This window comes from Rhineura floridana, chromosome 1, assembly GCF_030035675.1.
Source record: "Rhineura floridana isolate rRhiFlo1 chromosome 1, rRhiFlo1.hap2, whole genome shotgun sequence".
In the NCBI taxonomy this organism is placed as follows: domain Eukaryota; kingdom Metazoa; phylum Chordata; class Lepidosauria; order Squamata; family Rhineuridae; genus Rhineura; species Rhineura floridana.
Genome location: NC_084480.1, coordinates 46,563,637 through 46,584,903, shown reverse-complemented (window position 1 = coordinate 46,584,903; position 21,267 = coordinate 46,563,637). Strand labels below are relative to the sequence as shown.

General features: G+C 42.2%; 1 long non-coding RNA gene across 1 annotated transcript in view; it reads left to right on the top strand.

Annotated features, from left to right (window-relative positions):
* The window catches only part of LOC133375691 (uncharacterized), a 32,699-nt gene extending 17,010 nt beyond the window's left edge, over positions 1-15,689 (top strand). Inside the window, exon 3 of the long non-coding RNA XR_009760307.1 lies at positions 15,465-15,689. This is a non-coding gene — a long non-coding RNA (uncharacterized LOC133375691). The remainder of the gene's footprint in view (positions 1-15,464) is intronic.
* Positions 15,690-21,267: the final 5,578 nt, after the last annotated feature.

Sequence of the window (21,267 nt, the reverse complement as noted above, 5' to 3'; positions counted from 1 at the left end):
CCTATCCCCTGCCATTGTGTGAATATCTCCACCCAATGATAGCTGAAGTCATCGAGCCCCCTGAGGCAGCCCAGTAAATGCTACTCACTGTCTCCTCCTCCTCCTCCTCCTCCTCCTCCATTGTTCTTGAGCTTTTGCTGCCATTGGAGTGGTGGCAACCCATGTGAGCCTACACTCTCACCCCACAACGCCTCTCTATAGGATCTTTCCTCAGATTGAGGCAGTGGAGTGACCGGGGCAAAATGGACTTGGAGAGACCCATAGGAACACTATCAGCTGCTTTTTTTTTCACTGTGGCACAGCAGCAGGAGCATGGACCCTCACCTCACCCCTCACACTGAGGAAGGACCCTTCCTTAGTGTAAGGTACTGGGTGGCAGAAGAGGCATTGACAGGCAGTGGGTGCCCATAAATGGGCTTGGAGGACACCAATTTGCCATCTGATCTATGCCTGAGACAAGTGCCTCAGGCTGCCTAATGGGACGGCCAGCCCTGCCCCCAGGGACACTGATAGGGAGAAACCTGGAGCCCAAGCCATGGGTCATTTGTATCATGCCCCAGATGTTTGCCGGTTTACCTCCCTTTTTTATTTTTATTTATTTATTACTTATAGCTGAGCTGGGAAACCTGTGGCCCTCCAGACATTGTTGGACTGCAACTTCCATCATAACTGACCATTGGTCATGCTAGCTAAGGCTGATGGGAGCTGGAATCGAACAACATCTGGAAGACTACAGGTTGCTCATCCTTTATGAGGCTTATAGGGTGTCTGAGTATGTTGCAAAGCCCAATGCTGGTGAGAGCCCATCTACCTGCCCTCTTAACTTGCCCATAGGTATCTATACATACACATTAGTATATCCTAAGTTTATGCAGATATGAACCATGGGCCTATACCCTGAGTCCTTTAAGTACCTAGCAATGCCCCAGCCTGCCTTTTCCACCCCACCACCATCTGAAATGGTACAACAAAGACTACTTTAATGAGTATGAGGACATTCTGGTGGTTCCCAAGTTCAGATAATTGATCAGTTGCCTGCTTTGGATGGGTCGTACTCCCTCTGAAAGAGCAGGTCCATAATCAGGGGGTGCTCCTGGATATATCTTTGTTGCTAGAGGCATAGGTGACCTCAGTGCCTAGGAGTGCCTTTCACCAGCTTCATCTGGTAAGACAGCTGCAGCCATTTCTGGAGAGGGATAGCCTGACCACTGTTGTCCATGCACTGGTAACCTCCAGGCTGGATTACTGTAATGTGTTCTAAGTGGGACTACCGTTGAGGTTGGTCCAGACGTTGCAGCTGGTGCAGAATGCAGCGGTGCAACTGCTCACTGGCACAGGGTATCACCAACATGTCACCCCGTTGCTGAAAGAATTGCAGTGCCTACCTATTAGCTACCAGACTAGGTTCAAGGTTCTAGTTTTGGTTTACTAAGCCCTATACAGCTTGGGACCAGGATACCTGAAAGACCGTCTTATCCCTTATATACCCAATTGATCACTTCATTTTGCATGTGACGGCCTCCTGCAGATACCATCTTATCAGGAGGTCCATTCTGCACAACATAGGAAATGGGCCTTTAGTGTAGTGGCACGTACCCTTTGGAATTCCCTTCCCTTAAATATTAGACAGGCACCATCTTTGTTATCTTTTCGGCACCTACTGAAGACTTTCCTCTTTCAACAAGCCTTTTAAGTTGAGACCTTATCCTACTCTGCATCTGTGATGGAATTGCTTTTTAATATGTTTTTAAACCTTTTTTAATATATATATTTAAATATATATATATTTAAACCTATTTTAAATATATTTTAAAGAAGTTTGTAAAGCTTTTTAAAAAATGTTTTTAAAGATGTTTTGTTTTAATATATTTTAAAGTCTGTTTTTGAAGTGTTTTTAGTGCTTTTGTTTGCCGCCCTGGGCTCCTACTGGGAGGAAGGGTGGGATATAAATAAAATAATTAATAAATAAATATTTGGTTTCTTATTTATTTTCCAAGAGTTGCTCTCTACAAAAGGCAAGCCGCCCTCCCAAATGAAAAATACTCTTTATTTTAAAAATATTAATTTTGCACTTACAAGCATTGCCGATATACAAGATTTCCTAAAATGGCCACCAATTCATACATGCATATTAAACATGTAGACAGAAGAGGTATTTGGCATCTGCACATATTTGTTAAATGGGTAGTGCTCATTAAAAAATCCTTAAACTTTCAACAATGTGTATTTCTCCCATTTGTCTTTAAGAGATCATTACTCAGTGCTATGTCTTGGACCAAAAGAAACCAGAGGCAAATGCTTTGACTTGATATTTAAAGGCACTGATTCCCCCTCCCCCGGTAGTATAAATAGTATGGACACAGTAAAAGTACTTGAGGGAGCCTAATGAACCATTGCTTACACCCCATTACCTCTAGTCTGATATGACTGAGAATATGGGTGCTAATTATGCTCTCTCTCACAGACACCAGCATAGATCTACAGTCAATCTTAAAACACAATATTCTGCACAATTCTTGGCAGTTTCTTATATGATACGTTTCTGGCATTTTGTTTCTAATTGAAATATAAATTAGCAGTGTGCCAATTTCCATTCACCTCTTCTCACCTTCTTAAAAGGAGCAGAAGATGCAGATATTTTATGGACAGTTCTTCATGGTAATTTCATATTGTCATTCACCCTCATCACTGATATGTTGAAAGAAAGATAGAAAGGCCTGAGGAAATGGCACAGACTTACCAAAGGCAAATATTGAACTACCTACAGACTTTTTCTTTCAATGAAGAGTTTGGATGCTGCTGTTTTACCATGGCATTTTGATTGCTATCAGGGGTAGGGAACACTTTTCAGTCTGAGGTACAGCATTTTTTAAGGAATTGTTACTGGGTGTCCATTTTTTCATTCAAATGGCCATGCATTTCTATTCTATCTCCAATTTCTATAGCTTTTTCTCAGTTATCTAGCATAGGATGCAACTTAGGTTGCAGTAGCTGTAGCTCAAAGCTTTTATACTATGCATAAGATTGGACTATTAGCCCAAGTAAAGGCTACATATTTTAGATTGAATAACTTTTAACAGGTTAGAGCTGTAACAGAACACGTGGGTGCTTTGAAGACAAGTCATACATATAGGGGTTTGCCAATACCAACCAGATACGTGTTTGCAAGGACTCTTAGGCACAATTCTATAGTCTTTCTATCAACAAAACTCCTCTTCATAGAATCAGGCAATAAACAAAAATTCAGATACTTTAGATCTGGAACTGGTCATCAGGTGATGGCTTTGGAGGCTCAAGGGTGATTTAAACTTCACATATGCATCTATTCATATGTACAGATTAAGTCACCCTTGAACCTATCTCATACTATTTTTATGAGTATCTGATTACAGAGATTGAAAGAGAGTTTTTTGTAATGCAAATGGACATTCTGACCAATATAGTTTTTACATTTGCATCACAAACCTGATTGAAGCAATTTTTACCTCTATGCCACTTAGCAGAAATTCAACACTGCATGGCTCTGAAAACAGACTCTCCCTTTGGATCGTTAAGAACATTTAATCTTTCAATTTTGAGATATGTGATATAAATGTGAAACAAATGTAAAGGTCAAATAAGCAGATGATAACCCTACATAGCTCTATCTCCCCTCCTCACTTCAATACTTTCTTAGACAATAGGACAAGTCTCAGCATTGCCCAAGTGTATTTTCCCCTGCCTCCTCAGATTCAGAATGAAAATTCTCAATCTATTTTCATGCTAGAAATTTCTCCTATCTAATTCAGAAAGTCATGCATATGAAATTTTACCAGTCATTGACTCACAGGTAAATAAAGGATAAGCAGCATTATAAAACATGTGAGCTATATGACACTCTGGGATAATTTACAGTGTCCATTTCCACATGGTGTCATTCGAAGTCACACCAAAATAATGGAGAATAATATTTAAACCTGTGGCAGGCAGGAGATGGGGTTTTCTGCTGGCTAACGAGGAAACACTTGGAAACATATGACCTGCATATTAGGATGCAGATGGTTCTATAAGACAGTACATGCATTTATAAAGGAGACATGTAAGGTCACAGGGAACCATCTGTTTAAATATTTAAATGTCCTTACACTAAACGTATGATTAGTTTTGCCCTGGACTTGTAATCTTATCAGTCTTCCAATTTTTTATAATGATGCTGAAACAAAAGAAAAATGGAAGTGTGGAGAGAAAGCCATGGTAGCCAATTTACAGCATATGGGCCTTGCATAGTTAGTTTACAAGCAACATTAAATGTCCTGGGGCTCTTGACATCTTCAAAATACATCTCACTAGGGCACAGGTATAGTCTGTTGTTGTTGTTATGTGCCTTCAAGTCTATTACAACTTATGGCGACCCTATGAATCAGTGACTTCCAAGAGCATCAGTCATGAACCACCCTGTTCAGATCTTGTAAGTTCAGGTCTGTGGCTTCCTTTATGGAATCAATCCATCTCTTGGTTGGCCTTCCTCTTTTTCTACTCCCTTCTGTTTTCCCCAGCATTATTGTCTTTTCTAGTGAATCATGTCTTCTTATGATGTGTCCAAAGTATGATAACCTCAGTTTCATCATTTTAGCTTCTAGTGATAGTTCTGGTTTAATTTGTTCTAACACCCAATTATTGGTCTTTTTCACAGTCCATGGTATGCGCAAATCTCTCCTCCAACACCACATTTCAAATGAGTTGATTTTTCTCTTATCTGCTTTTTTCACTGTCCAACTTTCACATCCATATATAAAGATTGGGAATACCATGGTCTGAATGATCCTGACTTTTGTGTTCAGTGATACATCTTTGCATTTGAGGACCTTTTCTAGTTCTCTCATAGCTGCCCTCCCCAGTCCTAGCCTTCTTCTAATTTCTTGACTATTGTCTGCATTTTGGTTAATGACTGTGCCAAGGTATTGATAATCCTTGACAAGTTCAATGTCCTCGTTGTCAACTTTAAAGTTACATAAATCTTCTGTTGTCATTCTTGACGTTCAGCTGTAGTCCTGCTTTTGCACCTTCCTCTTTAACTTCCATCAGCATTTGTTTCAAATCATTACTGGTTTCCGCTAAGAGTATAGTATCGTCTGCATATCTTAAATTATTGATATTTCTCCCTCCAATTTTCACACCTCCTTCATCTTGGTCCAGTTCCGCTTTGCGTATATGTTCTGCATATAGATTAAACAAATAGGGTGATAAAATACACCTGTCTTACACACTTTCTGATTGAGAACCAATCAGTTTCTCCATATTCTGTCCTTACAGTAGCCTCTTGTCCAGAATATAGGTTGCGCATCAGGACAATCAGATGCTGTGGCACCCCCATTTCTTTTAAAGCATTCCATTGCTTTTCATGAGCAACACAGTCAAAGGCTTTGCTGTGATCTATAAAGCACAAGGTGATTTTCTCCTGAAATTCCTTGGTCCATTCCATTATCCAACATATGTTTGTGATATGATCTCTGGTGCCTCTTCCTTTTCTAAATCCAGCTTGGACGTCTGGCATTTCTCGCTCCATACATGGTAAGAGCCTTTGTTGTAGAATCTTGAGCATTAAGAACATAAGAACATAAGAAGAGCCTGCTGGATCAGGCCAGTGGCCCATCTAGTCCAGCATCCTGTTCTCACAGTGGCCAACCAGGTGCCTGGGGGAAGCCCGCAAGCAGGACCTGAGTGCAAGGACACTCTCCCCTCCTGAGGCTTCCAGCAACTGGTTTTCAGAAGCATGCTGCCTCTGACTAGGGTGGCAGAGCACAGCCATCACGGCTAGTAGCCATTGATAGCCCTGTCCTCCATGAATTTGTCTAATCTTCTTTTAAAGCCATCCAAGCTGGTGGCCATTACTGCATCTTGTGGGAGCAAATTCCATAGTTTAACTATGCGCTGAGTAAAGAAGTACTTCCTTTTGTCTGTCCTGAATCTTCCAACATTCAGCTTCTTTGAATGTCCACGAGTTCTAGTATTATGAGAGAGGGAGAAGAACTTTTCTCTATCCACTTTCTCAATGCCAGGCATAATTTTATACACTTCTATCATGTCTCCTCTGACCCGCCTTTTCTCTAAACTAAAAAGCCCCAAATGCTGCAACCTTTCCTCGTAAGGGAGTCGCTCCATCCCCTTGATCATTCTGGTTGCCCTCTTCGGAACCTTTTCCAACTCTAGAATATCCTTTTTGAGATGAGGCGACCAGAACTGTACACAGTATTCCAAATGCGGCCGCACCATAGATTTATACAACGGCATGATGATATCGGCTGTTTTATTTTCAATACCTTTCCTAATTATCGCTAGCATGGAATTTGCCTTTTTCACAGCTGCCGCACACTGGGTCGACATTTTCATCGTGCTGTCCACTACAACCCCGAGGTCTCTCTCCTGGTCGGTCACCGCCAGTTCAGACCCCATGAGCGTATATGTGAAATTAAGATTTTTTGCTCCAATATGCATAATTTTACACTTGTTTATATTGAATTGCATTTGCCATTTTTCTGCTCATTCTCTCAGTTTGGAGAGGTCTTTTTGGAGCTCTTCGCAATCCCTTTTTGTTTTAACAACCCTGAACAATTTAGTGTCATCAGCAAACTTGGCCACTTCACTGCTCACTCCTAATTCTAGGTCATTAATGAACAAGTTGAAAAGTACAGGTCCCAATACCGATCCTTGAGGGACTCCACTTTCTACAGCCCTCCATTGGGAGAACTGTCCGTTTATTCCTACTCTCTGCTTTCTGCTTCTTAACCAATTCCTTATCCACAAGAGGACCTCTCCTCTTATTCCATGACTGCTAAGCTTCCTCAGAAGCCTTTGGTGAGGTACCTTGTCAAACGCTTTTTGAAAGTCTAAGTACACTATGTCCACTGGATCACTTCTATCTATATGCTTGTTGACACTCTCAAAGAATTCTAATAGGTTACTGAGACAGGACTTTCCCTTGCAGAAGCCATGCTGGCTCTGCTTCAGCAAGGCTTGTTCTTCTATGTGCTTAGTTAATCTAGCTTTAATCATACTTTCTACCAGTTTTCCAGGGACAGAAGTTAAGCTAACTGGCCTGTAATTTCCGGGATCCCCTCTGGATCCCTTTTTGAAGATTGGCGTTACATTTGCCACTTTCCAGTCCTCAGGCACGGAGGAGGACCCAAGGGACAAGTTACATATTTTAGTTAGCAGATCAGCAATTTCACATTTGAGTTCTTTGAGAACTCTCGGGTGGATGCCATCCGGGCCCGGTGATTTGTCAGTTTTTATATTGTCCATTAAGCTTAGAACTTCCTCTCTCGTTACCACTATTTGTCTCAGTTCCTCAGAATCCCTTCCTGCAAATGTTAGTTCAGGTTCAGGGATCTGCCCTATATCTTCCACTGTGAAGACAGATGCAAAGAATTCATTTAGCTTCTCTGCAATCTCCTTATCGTTCTTTAGTACACCGTTGGCTCCCTTATCATCCAAGGGTCCAATCGTCTCCCTAGATGGTCTCCTGCTTTGAATGTATTTATAGAATTTTTTGTTATTGGTTTTTATGTTCTTAGCAATGTGCTCCTCAAATTCTTTTTTAGCATCCCTTATTGTCTTCTTGCATTTCTTTTGCCAGAGTTTGTGTTCTTTTTTATTTTCTTCATTTGGACAAGACTTCCATTTTTTGAAGGAAGACTTTTTGCCTCTAAGAGCTTCCTTGACTTTGCTCGTTAACCATGCTGGCATCTTCTTGGCCCTGGCGGTACCTTTTCTGATCTGCGGTATGCACTCCAGTTGAGCTTCTAATATAGTGTTTTTAAACAACTTCCAAGCATTTTCGAGTGATGTAACCCTCTGGACTTTGTTTTTCAGCTTTCTTTTTACCAATCCCCTCATTTTTGTGAAGTTTCCTCTTTTGAAGTCAAATGTGACCGTGTTGGATTTTCTTGGCAATTGGCCGTTTACATGTATGTTTAATTTAATAGCACTGTGGTCACTGCTCCCAATCGGTTCAACAACACTTACATCTCGCACCAGGTCCCGGTCCCCACTGAGGATTAAGTCCAGGGTTGCCGTCCCTCTGGTCGGTTCCATGACCAACTGGTCTAAGGAATAGTCATTTAGAATATCTAGAAACTTTGCTTCTTTGTCATGACTGGAACACATATGCAGCCAGTCTATGTCCGGGTAGTTGAAGTCACCCATTACTACCACATTTCTTAGTTTGGATGCTTCCTCAATTTCATATCTCATCTCAAGGTCTCCCTGAGCATTTTGATCAGGGGGACGATAGATCGTTCCCAGTATTAAGTCCCTCCTGGGGCATGGTATCACCACCCACAACGATTCTGTGGAGGAATCTGCCTCTTTTGGGGTTTCGAGCTTGCTGGATTCAATGCCTTCTTTCACGTATAGAGCGACTCCGCCACCAATACGTCCTTCCCTGTCCTTCCGATATAGTTTATATCCAGGGATAACCGTATCCCACTGGTTTTCTCCATTCCACCAGGTCTCCATTATGCTCACTATATCAATGCTCTCCTCTAAGACCAAGCACTCCAGTTCTCCCATCTTGGTTCGCAGGCTCCTAGCATTAGCGTACAGGCACTTGTAAGCAGTGTCTCTCTGCTCTCACAATGCCTACTTCTAGGCCTACCCCTTTTAAAATTTCATCATTTCTTTGGTTTTTATCCCAGGGGGGAGGTTTATTCCGAACCGGACCTTTCTCAGCTCCTGTCGGGTTTCCCCCCTCAGTCAGTTTAAAAGCTGCTCTGCCACCTTTTTAATTTTAAGTGCCAGCAGTCTGGTTCCATTCTGGTTCAAGTGGAGCCCATCCCTTTTGTACAGGCCCGGCTTGTCCCAAAATGTTCCCCAGTGCCTAACAAATCCAAACCCTTCCACCCGACACCATCGTCTCATCCACGCATTGAGACTGCGAAGCTGGGCCTGTCTGGCTGGTCCTGCGCGTGGAACCGGTAGCATTTCAGAGAAAGCCACCTTGGAGGTCCTGGCTTTCAGCATCCTACCTAGCAACCTAAATTTTGCTTCCAGGACCTCACGGCTGCATTTCCCCATGTCATTGGTGCCAACGTGCACCACAACCACTGACTCCTTCCCAGCACTGTCTACCAAACTATCTAAACGACGGGCGATATCCGCAACCTTCGCACCAGGCAGGCAAAACACCTTGCGGTCTACACGCCCATCACACACCCCACTGTCTATGTTCCTAATGATCGAATCACCCACTACAAGGATCCCTCCACACCCTGGAGATATATCCTCAGCACGAGAGGATAGCTGCTCATCCCCCAAGGAATGGGTCCCTTCTAAGGGATCATTTCCCTCTTCCTCAGCTGGATGCTCTCCTTCCCCGAGACCATCGTTGTCCATGATAGCAGGAGAGCTATCATCGTTGGAGTGGGACACAGCTATAACGTCCCCGAAGACCTCCTCCACACACCTCTCTGCCTCTCTCAGCTTTTCCAGGTCCGCCACCTTGGCCTCAAGGAAATGAAGTAGTTCCTGGAGAGCCAGGAGCTCATTGCACCGAGAGCACCCCCACGACTTCTGTCCAACAGGCAGATAGTCGTACATACTGCAGGCCGTGCAAAACACTGGAAAGCCCCCACACCCCTGCTGGCTTCTTACCTGCATAGTTTTGTTTAAGGTTTATTACGTCAATGGGTTGGAGACTGCGGTTTAGTTGAGGTCAGGGAACAGACGGGCAGAGTGGGGGGCCCTGGCCTCCTCGCCCTGCTGCCGAACTCGCCCTGCTGCCGAACTCGCCTTGATGCTTTGTCAGCTGGGGCTCCCTCTAGCTCGTGGAGCAGGCTCCCTCGCTAGGGTGCTCTGACTTTATATGTGTGGCTGGTTCCTCCCAGCTACTGCTGCCAGCCAATGATGTGTTACTTGAGGCTGATGGCTATCAGCTGGGGCTTAACTCTTTAGTATTCTCTCAGGCTTCCTTCCTGAGCGAGGGGCGGGGCTGTTTAAGCTTTTGGCTGCTTTTAATCTCAGCAAGGGGCTGCGCCTTCCAGGCAAGTCTTTTGTGTTTGTTGTTTTCCCACCTAGAACAGCCTGACCTTTCTTTAACCTAGGGAAACAGAGCTTGTGGTTGTGTTTCAGGAAGGCTGAAGCTGCCCTTTTTAGCAAGGACTGAGCTGACTCTCTCCCTGTATGTATCGGTGGAGTTTCCTTTTCCCTCTTCTCTCTGACTGGAATTTAGCCTTGTTTACAGTGTCCCCTGAAGCTTTCCTGCTAGGGTTGGGCTGCCCTTATTAGTTATTTCTCTGAGCTGTTTTACTTCAATTTAAATAATGGAATAAATAATGGAATACTTTACTTGTATGGGATATTAAGGCAATAGTTGGATAATTACTGCATTCCCTGGGATCCCCTTTCTTTGGAACTGGAATGTATATTGAATGCTTCCAGTCTGTGGGCCATTGTTTAGTTTTCCATATTTGTTGACAAATTTTGTCAAAATTTGGACAGATTCAGGCTCAGTAGCTTGTAGCAACTCTATTGGCATACCATCTGTTCCTGGTGATTTGTTTCTTCCAAGTATTTTAAGAGCAGCTTTCACTTCACATTCTAAAATTTCTGGTTCTTCCTCCATGAATGAATCTGTCATCCTGGCATCTCCTTTATAGAGTTCTTCAGTGTATTGTTTACATCTTCCTTTTATTTCATCTCGGTCAGTCAGTGTGTTCCCCTGTTGATTATTCAACATCCCTACTCTTGGTTTAAATTTCCCTTTAATTTCTCTAATCTTTTGGAATAGGGCTCTTGTTCTACCCTTTTTGTTGTCCTCTTCTATTTCTAGACAATAACTATTGTAATAGTTCTCTTTGTTCCTACATACTAGTCGCTGTATTGTTGCATTTACGATTCTAACCGTTTTCCTTTCTTTTTTTGCTCTTGCTTTTCTTCTCTCTTTAACCATTTTAAGAGTTTCTTCAATCATCCATTGAGGTATTTCCAACTCTAGTAATCTATGTTTTAAAGTAGCTGGACAGCCATCTGTCAGGAATGCTTTGATTTGGATTCCTACATTGAGCAGGGGGTTGGACTCGATGGCCTTATAGGCCCCTTCCAACTCTACTATTCTATGTTTTTTCTCTAGAGGTATTGTTGTTTTGCATTCTTCCCTGATAATGTCTGTGACTTCACTCCATAGTTCTTCTGGTTCTCTGTCAACTAAGTTTAAAGCCTCAAATCTGTTCCTTATTTGATCTTTATATTCTTCTAGTATGTTATTTAAATTGTATTTTGGCATTATGATTGCTTTATCATTCTTCTTCAGCTTTACTTTGATTTTTGATATCACCAGTTCAAGATCTGTACCACACTCTGCTCCTGGTCTTGTTATCGCAGAAAGTATGGAACTTCTCCATCTTCTGTTACCAATTATATAATCAATTTGACTCCTGTATCGACCATTTGGTGATGTCCACGTGTATTTCATCTATTTCACGTGTATAGCCATCTTTTCAGTTGCTCAAAAAATGAGTTTGCAAGAAACAAATTATTGGCTTCACAGAATTCAGTAAGTCTCTCTCCTGCTTCACTTCTATCTCCTAAGCCCCATTTCCCCACAATTCCTGGTTCTTCTCTGTTCCCTACTTTTGCATTCCAGTCCCCCCTAATTATCAGCACATCTTGTTTTGGTGTGTGATCAATTTCTTCTTGTACTTCTTTGTAAAATCTCTCCAATTCCTCTTCTTCTGCTTTTGCTGTTGGAGCATAGACTTGGATGATGGTTGTGTTTATAGGGTTCTCGTTCAATCTCATTGATACAGCTCACTCAGACCTTGCTCCTAATTGCTTTTGCTACGTCACTTCTCACTATTAAAGCAACCCCGTTTCTTCTTAATGTCTCATTTCCTGCATAAAATATTTTGTAGTTGCCTGATTGAAAATGTCCCATTCCCGTCCATTTTAATTAATTCACACCAAATATGGTAATGTTGATACGTTCCATTTCTTGCTTGACAATTTCTAACGTCCCCTGGTTCGTGCTTCTTGCATTCCATGTTCCTATTGCGTGCGTTGTACAACTCCATACTCTCCTTTCGTATCTGTGTGCATCAGCCTCTAGGCTTCCTTTCGGCTTTGACCCAGCTGCGTCATTAGTCACAGCGCTACTCGTACTTGTCCTTTGTTCTTCCCCAGTAGCTCTGTGAGTGCCTTCTGACCTGGGGGTCTCATCTTTCAGCACTATCTCGTGTTGCATTTTGGATACTCTGTTCATAGGGTTTTTGTGGTAAGAGGTATTCAGAAGTGGTTTACCATTACCTTCCTCTGAGTTTGGATGCATCTTAGTCTGGTGTCTCAGCTTTGAGCATTCCACCTTGGGTGCCCCTGCTAGGAGTCTAGCCTTTTGGTCTAGACTCCTGACAGCATTGCTCTCAGCTTCTTCGACACTCTCAAACCCCCTCACCACATTAAGGTGTACATCCTAGAAGGGGGATACAGGTATAGTGGACATTGTTTTATGCCAGTGGGTAAATTTGCACAGGTATGGGTTTTTTCACATGATGATCACAGATGTCACGTAACAAGCTGGACCTTGAATGGTTCCATCATTCATCATCTCTCATGAACAGAGTTTTTTTTTCATCTCCTGACAACAGTGTTCTTGTGGTGAAAAGAAAAGTTGGATGCTATGTATTGAAGCCGTTGGGATCTTCAAATCTAATTGATGGCTATCAATTGGATCTAGACTTTTAAAGTTTCCCAAGCAGGGCTGACAATAAGCAATTGTTTCAGGATTCCCAAGGACCAGTTGCAATGTAGCTCATAAAGAGATTGCATCCTCACTTCCATGGTTATTGCAGGAAAACACAACTATTTAAATGCAAATATACCATTAACAATTGACCGAGTCTTTGGTGTACTTTTTGTCGTTATCATCGTTGTCATCATCAGCATCAGCATCAGCATCAGCATCATTACTACTACTACTACTACTACTACTACTACTACACTTGTATACCGCCCTATAGCCGAAGCTCTCTGGGCAGTTTACAACATAAAAATCAATATACATTCACATTTGGTACAATTGCTAGTAAGAAAGAAAAACAATAATTCACATTTTAAATAAACATAACTGAACAATAAATCTCTAAACAATATACATAACATGAAAACAAAGTAAATCAAATACAAAACAAAAAAGAATGTAACAATTATAAAATATATCTAAAAATGTTCTCTAATTTCCCATATGTCAATGTAACCCCAATGTTAACCCCAATGTTAACATAAGGGGTTTGTGGTTTTCCAGATAATGTTGGACTCCAAATCCCATCAGGCCATCTAGTATGGCCAATCATCAGGGTGTATGACGAGTGCTTTGTTTTGGTAAAACAATGAGGTGCCAGTACTCATATATTGATAAATATGCCAGAACAAAATGACCACCATGGGCTGCAAAAATCTAAGAGGTGCTGGTACTCTGTAGCAGTGAGTTCTGTCCCAAAATAGTCCCATTATTATTATTATTATTATTATTATTATTATTATTATTATTACCCTCCCTTCACCAAAAGGTCCAAGGGTGGATCACAGAGTGAAGAAGTGCATCTTCAGCATACAACAAAAGCTGTATATTTAAAAAGTAATGTATTAATTGGCCTTGAATTCACTGGATAGCTTGGACAAGTCTTGTCTCTTAGCTTTTCAGGGCCAGGGCAAGACTGTGGGCAGCTGTATCCAAAGTCAGACATGGAGGCTCTCCAGCTCCGGAGACTGTGGCTTGAATTAGGAGCAGCTGGGGCCTACGCAGAAGGCTCTGCTCTGCTGATCATCAAGCAAATACCAAAAATGCTGTAGTGCATATGAAAGAAATACTGGCAATTGTGTCAAAGTAGAAACTGTGCCTCTCCCAGAGCATCTAGATAAGACTCTCCTTCATTGAACTCCACCCCTCCTTTCTACTCTCTTTAGCTCCTGAAGAACCATAACAATATCATACCACAAAAGCCAGTTGATGTCTAATAATAATTATGCATGCCAGTTTTGGCAAATCCAGCACCTTCATACTATTTGCCAGTCACAGAGGATGATGTTAACAAACTCCTTCCTTTCTTCCTTGCTAAAGGGGAGTCTAAGGGCAGAGCAGACACTGTCCATGGTAGTTTACTAAGCCTGTCAAGACTGACCAAGTCAAGAACTGAAAACCTTCAAACTATCAAAGCAGCAGGATGGAGAGTCTCCCTGGGCAGCCCTCTTTGTGGAGCTCCCTTCCTTTGGAAGTGCATCAGGCTGCAGCCAGATTTCAGTTTTGTTGATTACTGTACTTAAGACACAACTCTTCACCAGGCCTTTGAATCCTTTTGATGTTATCTTAACAAAATTCTTTGAGACCCTGATTTGCTGAGCAGACTATTGTAAGTATTATTTTGCTGCTGTTGGAATTGATGAGATTTTATTGGAATTTTAGGAGTACTGTTTTATTAGTAGCTGTGCTTATGTATTTTATATTATTACTTGTAATCTGCTCTGTGGGTTTTTTTAAAATGTAGGGTAATAAATAAATATAATTAATATACATAAACAAACAAGTGTTGTCAGCTCTGGATTGGCCCCATCCATCCTAGAGGGCCATTGGGCCCACCTGGACAAAAGGGCTATAAAGGACTTCCTGTCTGGACTGGGAGTTTGCCTGAGCAACAATGGTCTTCCTGGCTCTGTCACATTTTGTATTTGTTCTTCAGCTCTGACTTCAGGCTTTGTTCTGTGGTAGAGCATCTGTTTGCCATACAGAAGCTCCCTAGTTCAATCCCCATAATCTCCAGGGAGGCCTGCCTGAAACCCTGGAGAGCTGCTACCAGTCAGTGTTGACAATAATAAGCTAGATGGACGAATGGTCTGAGTCAGTATAAGGCAATTTCCTATATTCTTATGCTTCTTCCCTCCGTTGCAGATTCCTGGCACAATCCCTGGCTCAGCTGCCTACAGCTCAGATCTGACATAGCCCCAGTTCCCGAGGTTCCAAATGCACGCTCTGGAGTCCAGTGCCTAGCAGCCCCAGCCACCCTACCTTACAGGCTTCTTCTGAGGTTAAATAATGCCATCCTGACTCACTTAGAGAAAAAGAAAAAAACAGTCTAGAGAACATAGTAAATAAAAGGACAAATGTGCCACAATCAACTGAAGGTGACCATTCTTACTTCATGACATTCAGAGTGTCTCAGAAGGGCAGGAAATATAGTTTCAAAAAACACACGAGTAAACGATGGTAAATAAATTCTGTAAAAAAAAATGCCCTTTGCATCTAAAACTCAGATGACACCAGAGATCAATGGGTTAAATTAATTTTCTGTGTGCTAGAATGAATTTCAAATCTTTACAGTTATAGGCCAATTAAAAGCCCTCTAACAACAATGCGGTGAATTTGTGAAGAAGATGACATTCTCCTGCAGTATGAAATGGTCTCTGTGACACTGACAACCTCTCATCCCTTGGCTCCACAGGTCCTTCCAACAGTGATTTCAACCTGTCAAATCTACAATACAGCTGCTGCTTCTCTGGAAACCAAACAACTCCCCCCTCCCCCCTTTCTATGGCAACAAACGCTGAGCCCTTCACAATCTGACCTGCTGAGGAAAACCTGTTTTTAATTAAATGTTAATTGCTTTAATGCAGCCTGCATTATGTGGAAACCTCAAATTATTTTAATCTGGATTAAAAAGAAAACATCTGAGGCCTCAGGCAACAACTGGAAGCAGTTTGTAAGGGCTGTGTACCAAACAGCTCTTTTACACACACCCTTTAAGCATACACAGTGGGGTATTAGATTCCTCCCCACCACCAGCTTGGACTTCTTGCTTAGGGCTGTAGCCAAAGAGAGAGCTAGGATATTCCAGGGCCCTTTTCTGAATTTTCAACTTTCATTTTTTTTAAAAATAGCAAGCCTGTAGTCCTTTTTATTTGTGGAGCAATGAGGAAGAGCATTTGGACAGGATTTTCAAGTCCTCCTTGCAGGCTTCCCATGAGCATCTTGCCTGATCACTGTGACGACAGAATGCTGCACTTGATGGCTTTTGGCTTGATCCAATACAGCTCTTCTTATGTACTCCACTCAGTTCCCCAGTAAAAAACAAACCTTACTCCAGTGCATTTTAGTAGACAATGAGTGTCTAAATTGATAAGCACCAGGCACACGTTTAGATTTTATTAAAGTTAATTTCATGTTTAATATCCTTAAAAGACTTTAAATAGCAAGACCCCCTCACCACAAAATGTTTGGCTATGAGGCTGCCCATGCCATAGCATAAATGGCTTTTGGAAATCCTTTCCATTTCAGAATAGCTCTTTGTGCAGCGCTGACAGCTGCTGGTCAAGATATCCAAGCCTGAAGCCCTCTTGGGCATGTAGAACTGGTTCTTTGGATCCCAGCTGACATAACATATGGCTGTGATTTTTCTTCTCCATATAGGGCAAGGGGGGGGGAACCTTAGGCCTGGGGGCTGAATGCAGTTGTTAAGGTCTCTCTGTCTGGACTCCCCCCAGATCACACTCCTCCCATGCCCTTGTGTGCACTCTCCTTGAGTGTTTTTGCCTGGCCAGAATACGTCCTTGAACTCTGATAAGGCCTCTTGGTTGCCTGGATGGAGGACAGAGAGAGGTGGTAAGTGTGTAGAACCTAGCCTACTACATAAAGATAAAATTCACATTAACTTCTCTGCCCACTCTGCCTCTCTGCCCCTGCCCGTTTTTCCCTCTGGCTCCTCCTACCACTGGCATATGTGAGAGAGAACTAATGTGGCAAAGTGGTTAGAGTGTTGGACTATGACCTGGGAGACCAGAGTTCAAATCCCCACTTGGCCATGAAGGTCACTGAATGACCTTGGGCCAGTCACTGCCTCTCAGCCGAATCTACCTCACAGGGTTGTTGTGAGGATAAAATGGAGAAGGGGAGAACTACAGTATATACACCACATTGAGCTCCTTGAGCTCCTTGAGCTCCTTGAGGCAAGGCGGGATATAAATGCAATCATAAATAAATCAAATAATAAATAAAATATGGCCTCTGAAATGTTTCCTAGAAGATAATGGGGCCCTCAGGCTGCAAAGGGTTCCCCACTTCAGATATAGAGGGAGGGAGGAATCCAACAGAAAGAATACAGAAAATGTTGTCTAAAAAACATCTAGGTGGATGTCTTGGCTGCTGGCTTTTGCCTGTATGTCTCTGTAATTTACAAAGAACATTTTAATGGGTGCTAGTAGAACCAAATGGCAAACGTAAATGCTGCCTGTTTCTTTGTGCAAACGTTTTCAAGCTATTTGAAAAGTAAACTGATAAATAACTTTAAGGAGAAAATTTATCAGTTTTTTGCACCTCAAAATCTTGGATGCATTTAACAGATAGTAATGCTGTTACACCATTCCTCCATCACCAGAGCCAGTTTGGCTCTGGTATTTTTTGTAAGAGTGGTAGGACAGAACATCACAGCACCCAATTTTCATCAGACTAAGCCTCACTGCTTGTTTGATGCATGTACATCACGCGATAACACACCACTCAGTGTCTCAACACCAGACGACTGCAAAATGTGTGACACACCCGCTATGTGTGTTCATTATTTTTCAGTCGTCCAAATGACGTCTCGCGCTGTTATGCATTTTCGTGGGTTAAATCCGCTCCTTGCAATACTGGCAAAAATGTGATTTGCTGTTTAAAATCGGGAATCATCCGCTGTGCCTTCAGGAGTTAGGATGCAATACCGTGGACTTTACAGCTGATGGGCGGTTCTTGGGCGTTTCCCCTTGCCCCTTCTCCTCATTCCAGCCAATCACGTATCTGCACTTTTGCGCATGTGTGAGAATAAGCCCGGGAAAATTGAACCAATCATCGCAATTGTGGGGTGTTGGGGGGGGTCTGCAACTACTGTGCAGATGCATTTTATTTTTTGTCAGCCTGCAAACTGGGCGGCCGCTCTGGGTGAGATCTGCAATGCACAGCAAGCGAGAAAGGGGGAGTGGTCGGTTTCAGCCTGCCTCCAAAAGTCTTGTCAATTTCATTCTACTTGCTGGGGTTTTTGCTTCAAATCAGAAAAGCATGCATTGGTTTAAGTGTAATATTGCAAATGCAAACAAGAAAAGGGCTTCTGGTGGTTTCAAGCCTGCTGGGAAAGCTTTGTCAATTTCATTCTAGTGGGAAGGCAGGCATGAAACCGACCAGCAGCCTTTCCTTCCCAGGCGAGAACTCCTTTACAGCCATATTGTGCTTCATTGCAAAGGGGGAGAGAAGCATACATAATTTTTTTGCTGACCAATTGGTTGATAGGGGGAGGTTTTAGAGGAGGAGCTTGGAAAAAGCAAAAAGAATGTAGAGGTCTTACCGCTGCGTGTGCCAGTGCAAAAAAGCATTTTTTTTTAATTGGGAAAGAGCGAACTAAAAGGCAAAGTGAGAACTATCAGATGACAAACCGAATATGGAAACCGTGGATTATCCCGCTCCGTTTGACCACAACCTCAGTGGCTCACAACTGAATGTGTAGATATCCTTCATAAAAAAATTCTGCATTTGCTGAAATGCAGAATGAAAGCTCTGTCCATCTGTGGTCGCTATTACACGCATGACATGAAGCAGATCACCACTTGATGAACACTTGTGAGACAAGAAGAGAGAGGGGTCAAAACCATCTATCAAATCAATGGCAATCATCTGATTAGTCATTAGCAGTGATTTTCATTCCTGCACACAAATTTCATCAAAGCACTTAGTTATCAGCCAATTTGTCTTCTACTTCCAATGGTGGCTTAATTCATAAAAAATTTGAATGTGCGAAGTTGGAAAAAGAAAATACTGAGTACACAGATTTCAAAACAGACTTGATGGCACCAAGTTGGATGGCTTTGAAAGAAGATTACACAAATTCATGGAGGATAAGGTTATCAATGTCTGTTAACCACTTCTTCCTCCATTGTCAGAAGCAATATTCCTCTTGAATACCAGTTGCTAGGAATCACAAGAGGGGAGAGTGCTGTTGCACTCAGGTCCTGTTTGTGGGCTCCCCATGGGCATCTGGTTGGCCACTATGAGAATAGGATGCTGAACTGGATGGGCTTTTGGTCTGATCCAGCAGGACCTTCCCTATATTCTTATATGTGCTCCCCTGCAAGTCACAAACTACAGTGAAAACTACTCCCAGCTCAGAGTATGTGTGGCTACAATAACTTGTTGCTTTTCTACCCAAACTTGTTTACTTATAGGTGGAGTGCCAGGCTGCTAGCTTCTGCGTAGGGATCTGGAATGGGGCTCACAGACCTCACACCATCTTTCATAGTAACCCCATAAAGCTCCACCCAAACAACCATCAATCATGAAACCCTCCCGCCCTCTCAAAAAGTTCCTGTTGCTTTTCCCTCTTTATCTCTACCTTTGATCCTTCATGTCTAGCTCTGTATAGAAGCTGGGACCAGCTTGCATTTACACAATAGGCCCCAGGATAGTTGCAAGTTGATTGTTTCTGGGGGTAGGGTGCCATATGAGGAGCTGAGTATGCAGATGAGATCAGAGGGAACAGGCTGGGGATTTCCAGTGTCCAAACACCACAGGTAGCAGGATTCCGCTCTGTATCCCATTGGGAATGAACTATGCTGAAATATGAAAGTAGGGACAGACTGAATCCTGGGAACCTCCAATGGTAATAATCTGTTAGCACACTTGTTTCCTGAGTTCATTTTTTGATGGACTTTCAAGTAGTTTATCTCCAGTAACCTGTTTACCCAAGAGTGAGAAGAGTGCTATTGTGGTTCAGGTTCTGCTTGTGGGTTTGCCACTGTTAGACTATATGGGTCTTTGCTCTGATCCAGCAGGAATTTTCCTATGTTCTTATGGGGAAATAGAGGCTAGTATAAAGTGTTATCAAGAACCAAGTGTATAACCAAACCCAAAACAAGTTCAAATAATTCATGTAATTAAACAGTCAAGGCACAAATGATCCTTAATAAAACAAAACAAATGTTTTACAACCAAAAACAGGTATCAGAAAAAAATTAAAAAACCCAAATTATTACAATAAAATAATAATAATCATATATACAAACAGCCCAATAAGAAATCTTTACTAGGCCAAATCCTATGTGGTATATTTCAACATAAACCAAATGTGTGATTATTATTTGGTGTTTGTATATAAGACAATTATTTTTGCTGGAATAAAGAATTCTGCATTTTTCGCACATTTTGACACAAAACTCTGTTTTTTGTTAGATTCATATAGTAATGCAGTGGCAAATTCAGAAGTCCCTTCACATTAGTCACAGCCATGCCCCCCCCTTTTTTTTGCTGTGGTGTTGAGAATGAGATCCTTGTTAATGCCTTCTCCCAACATAAGTCCCTAGGAGCCAATCAACATGAAAGGGGAGACTGTGTTATGTACTGAGAAGAGTATTCTCAGTGGCTGACTTCCTTTCACTCTGATTGGCTCCATTCAGCAGGAAAGGACAAAGACACACATTAGAAGACTCTTCTCAGTGGCTAACACTCTCCTTTCATGCTGATTGGCTTTTAGGATGCTGAAGACATTGGGACCCTGGTCTCAAAAAGATAACAGGTCTAAGACCCCGAGATCCTGGACATCTACTACCCTGGATTCATATCATCATCCAGATTACTACAAAGAGAAAGCCAGATAGGTTTGCAGAAACGCATAAGTTTCTGGCATGGGTGTGTGGGTGAGAAAGAGCAGCATATCTGTGAAAGAACATTTGATGGGCAATTATCAATGGCTACTAGCTATGATGGCTGTGTCTACCTCTAATGCTGGAGGGAGAATTATTCTGAATGCCAGTTGCTGGGAATCACTAGTGGGAAGAGTGTCGTTGTTGTTCAAGTCCTGCTTGCAGGCTTCCCATAGACATCTGGTTTGCCATTGTGAGAACTGGATGGGGAACTAGGTGAGCCTTTAGTCTGATCCAGCAGGACTTTTCCTATGTTCTTATGGGGAAATAGGGGATAGTATGAAGCATTATCAATAAGTAGTTTTTACCCCTATAACTGTCAGTATCTAATGCCCCCTTTTCCTTACTGGACTACAACTCATAAAATAAATACGGTAAAAATGCTACAATGAAACACTTCCTTTGTCAATGTTGGTTATTATCTCTTCTATAGTGTAAATCTGTTCAGCTAGGTTGAAGTTGTAGGAGTGCTCTTTGTTTACATCTGTAGAATAGAACATTGAAGGTGGTCTCTTTTTTGGTTTTATATATGGCCACCAATATGTTTCAAAAGACAAAGCAGCCTCATCTCTGAATTTGTAAAGA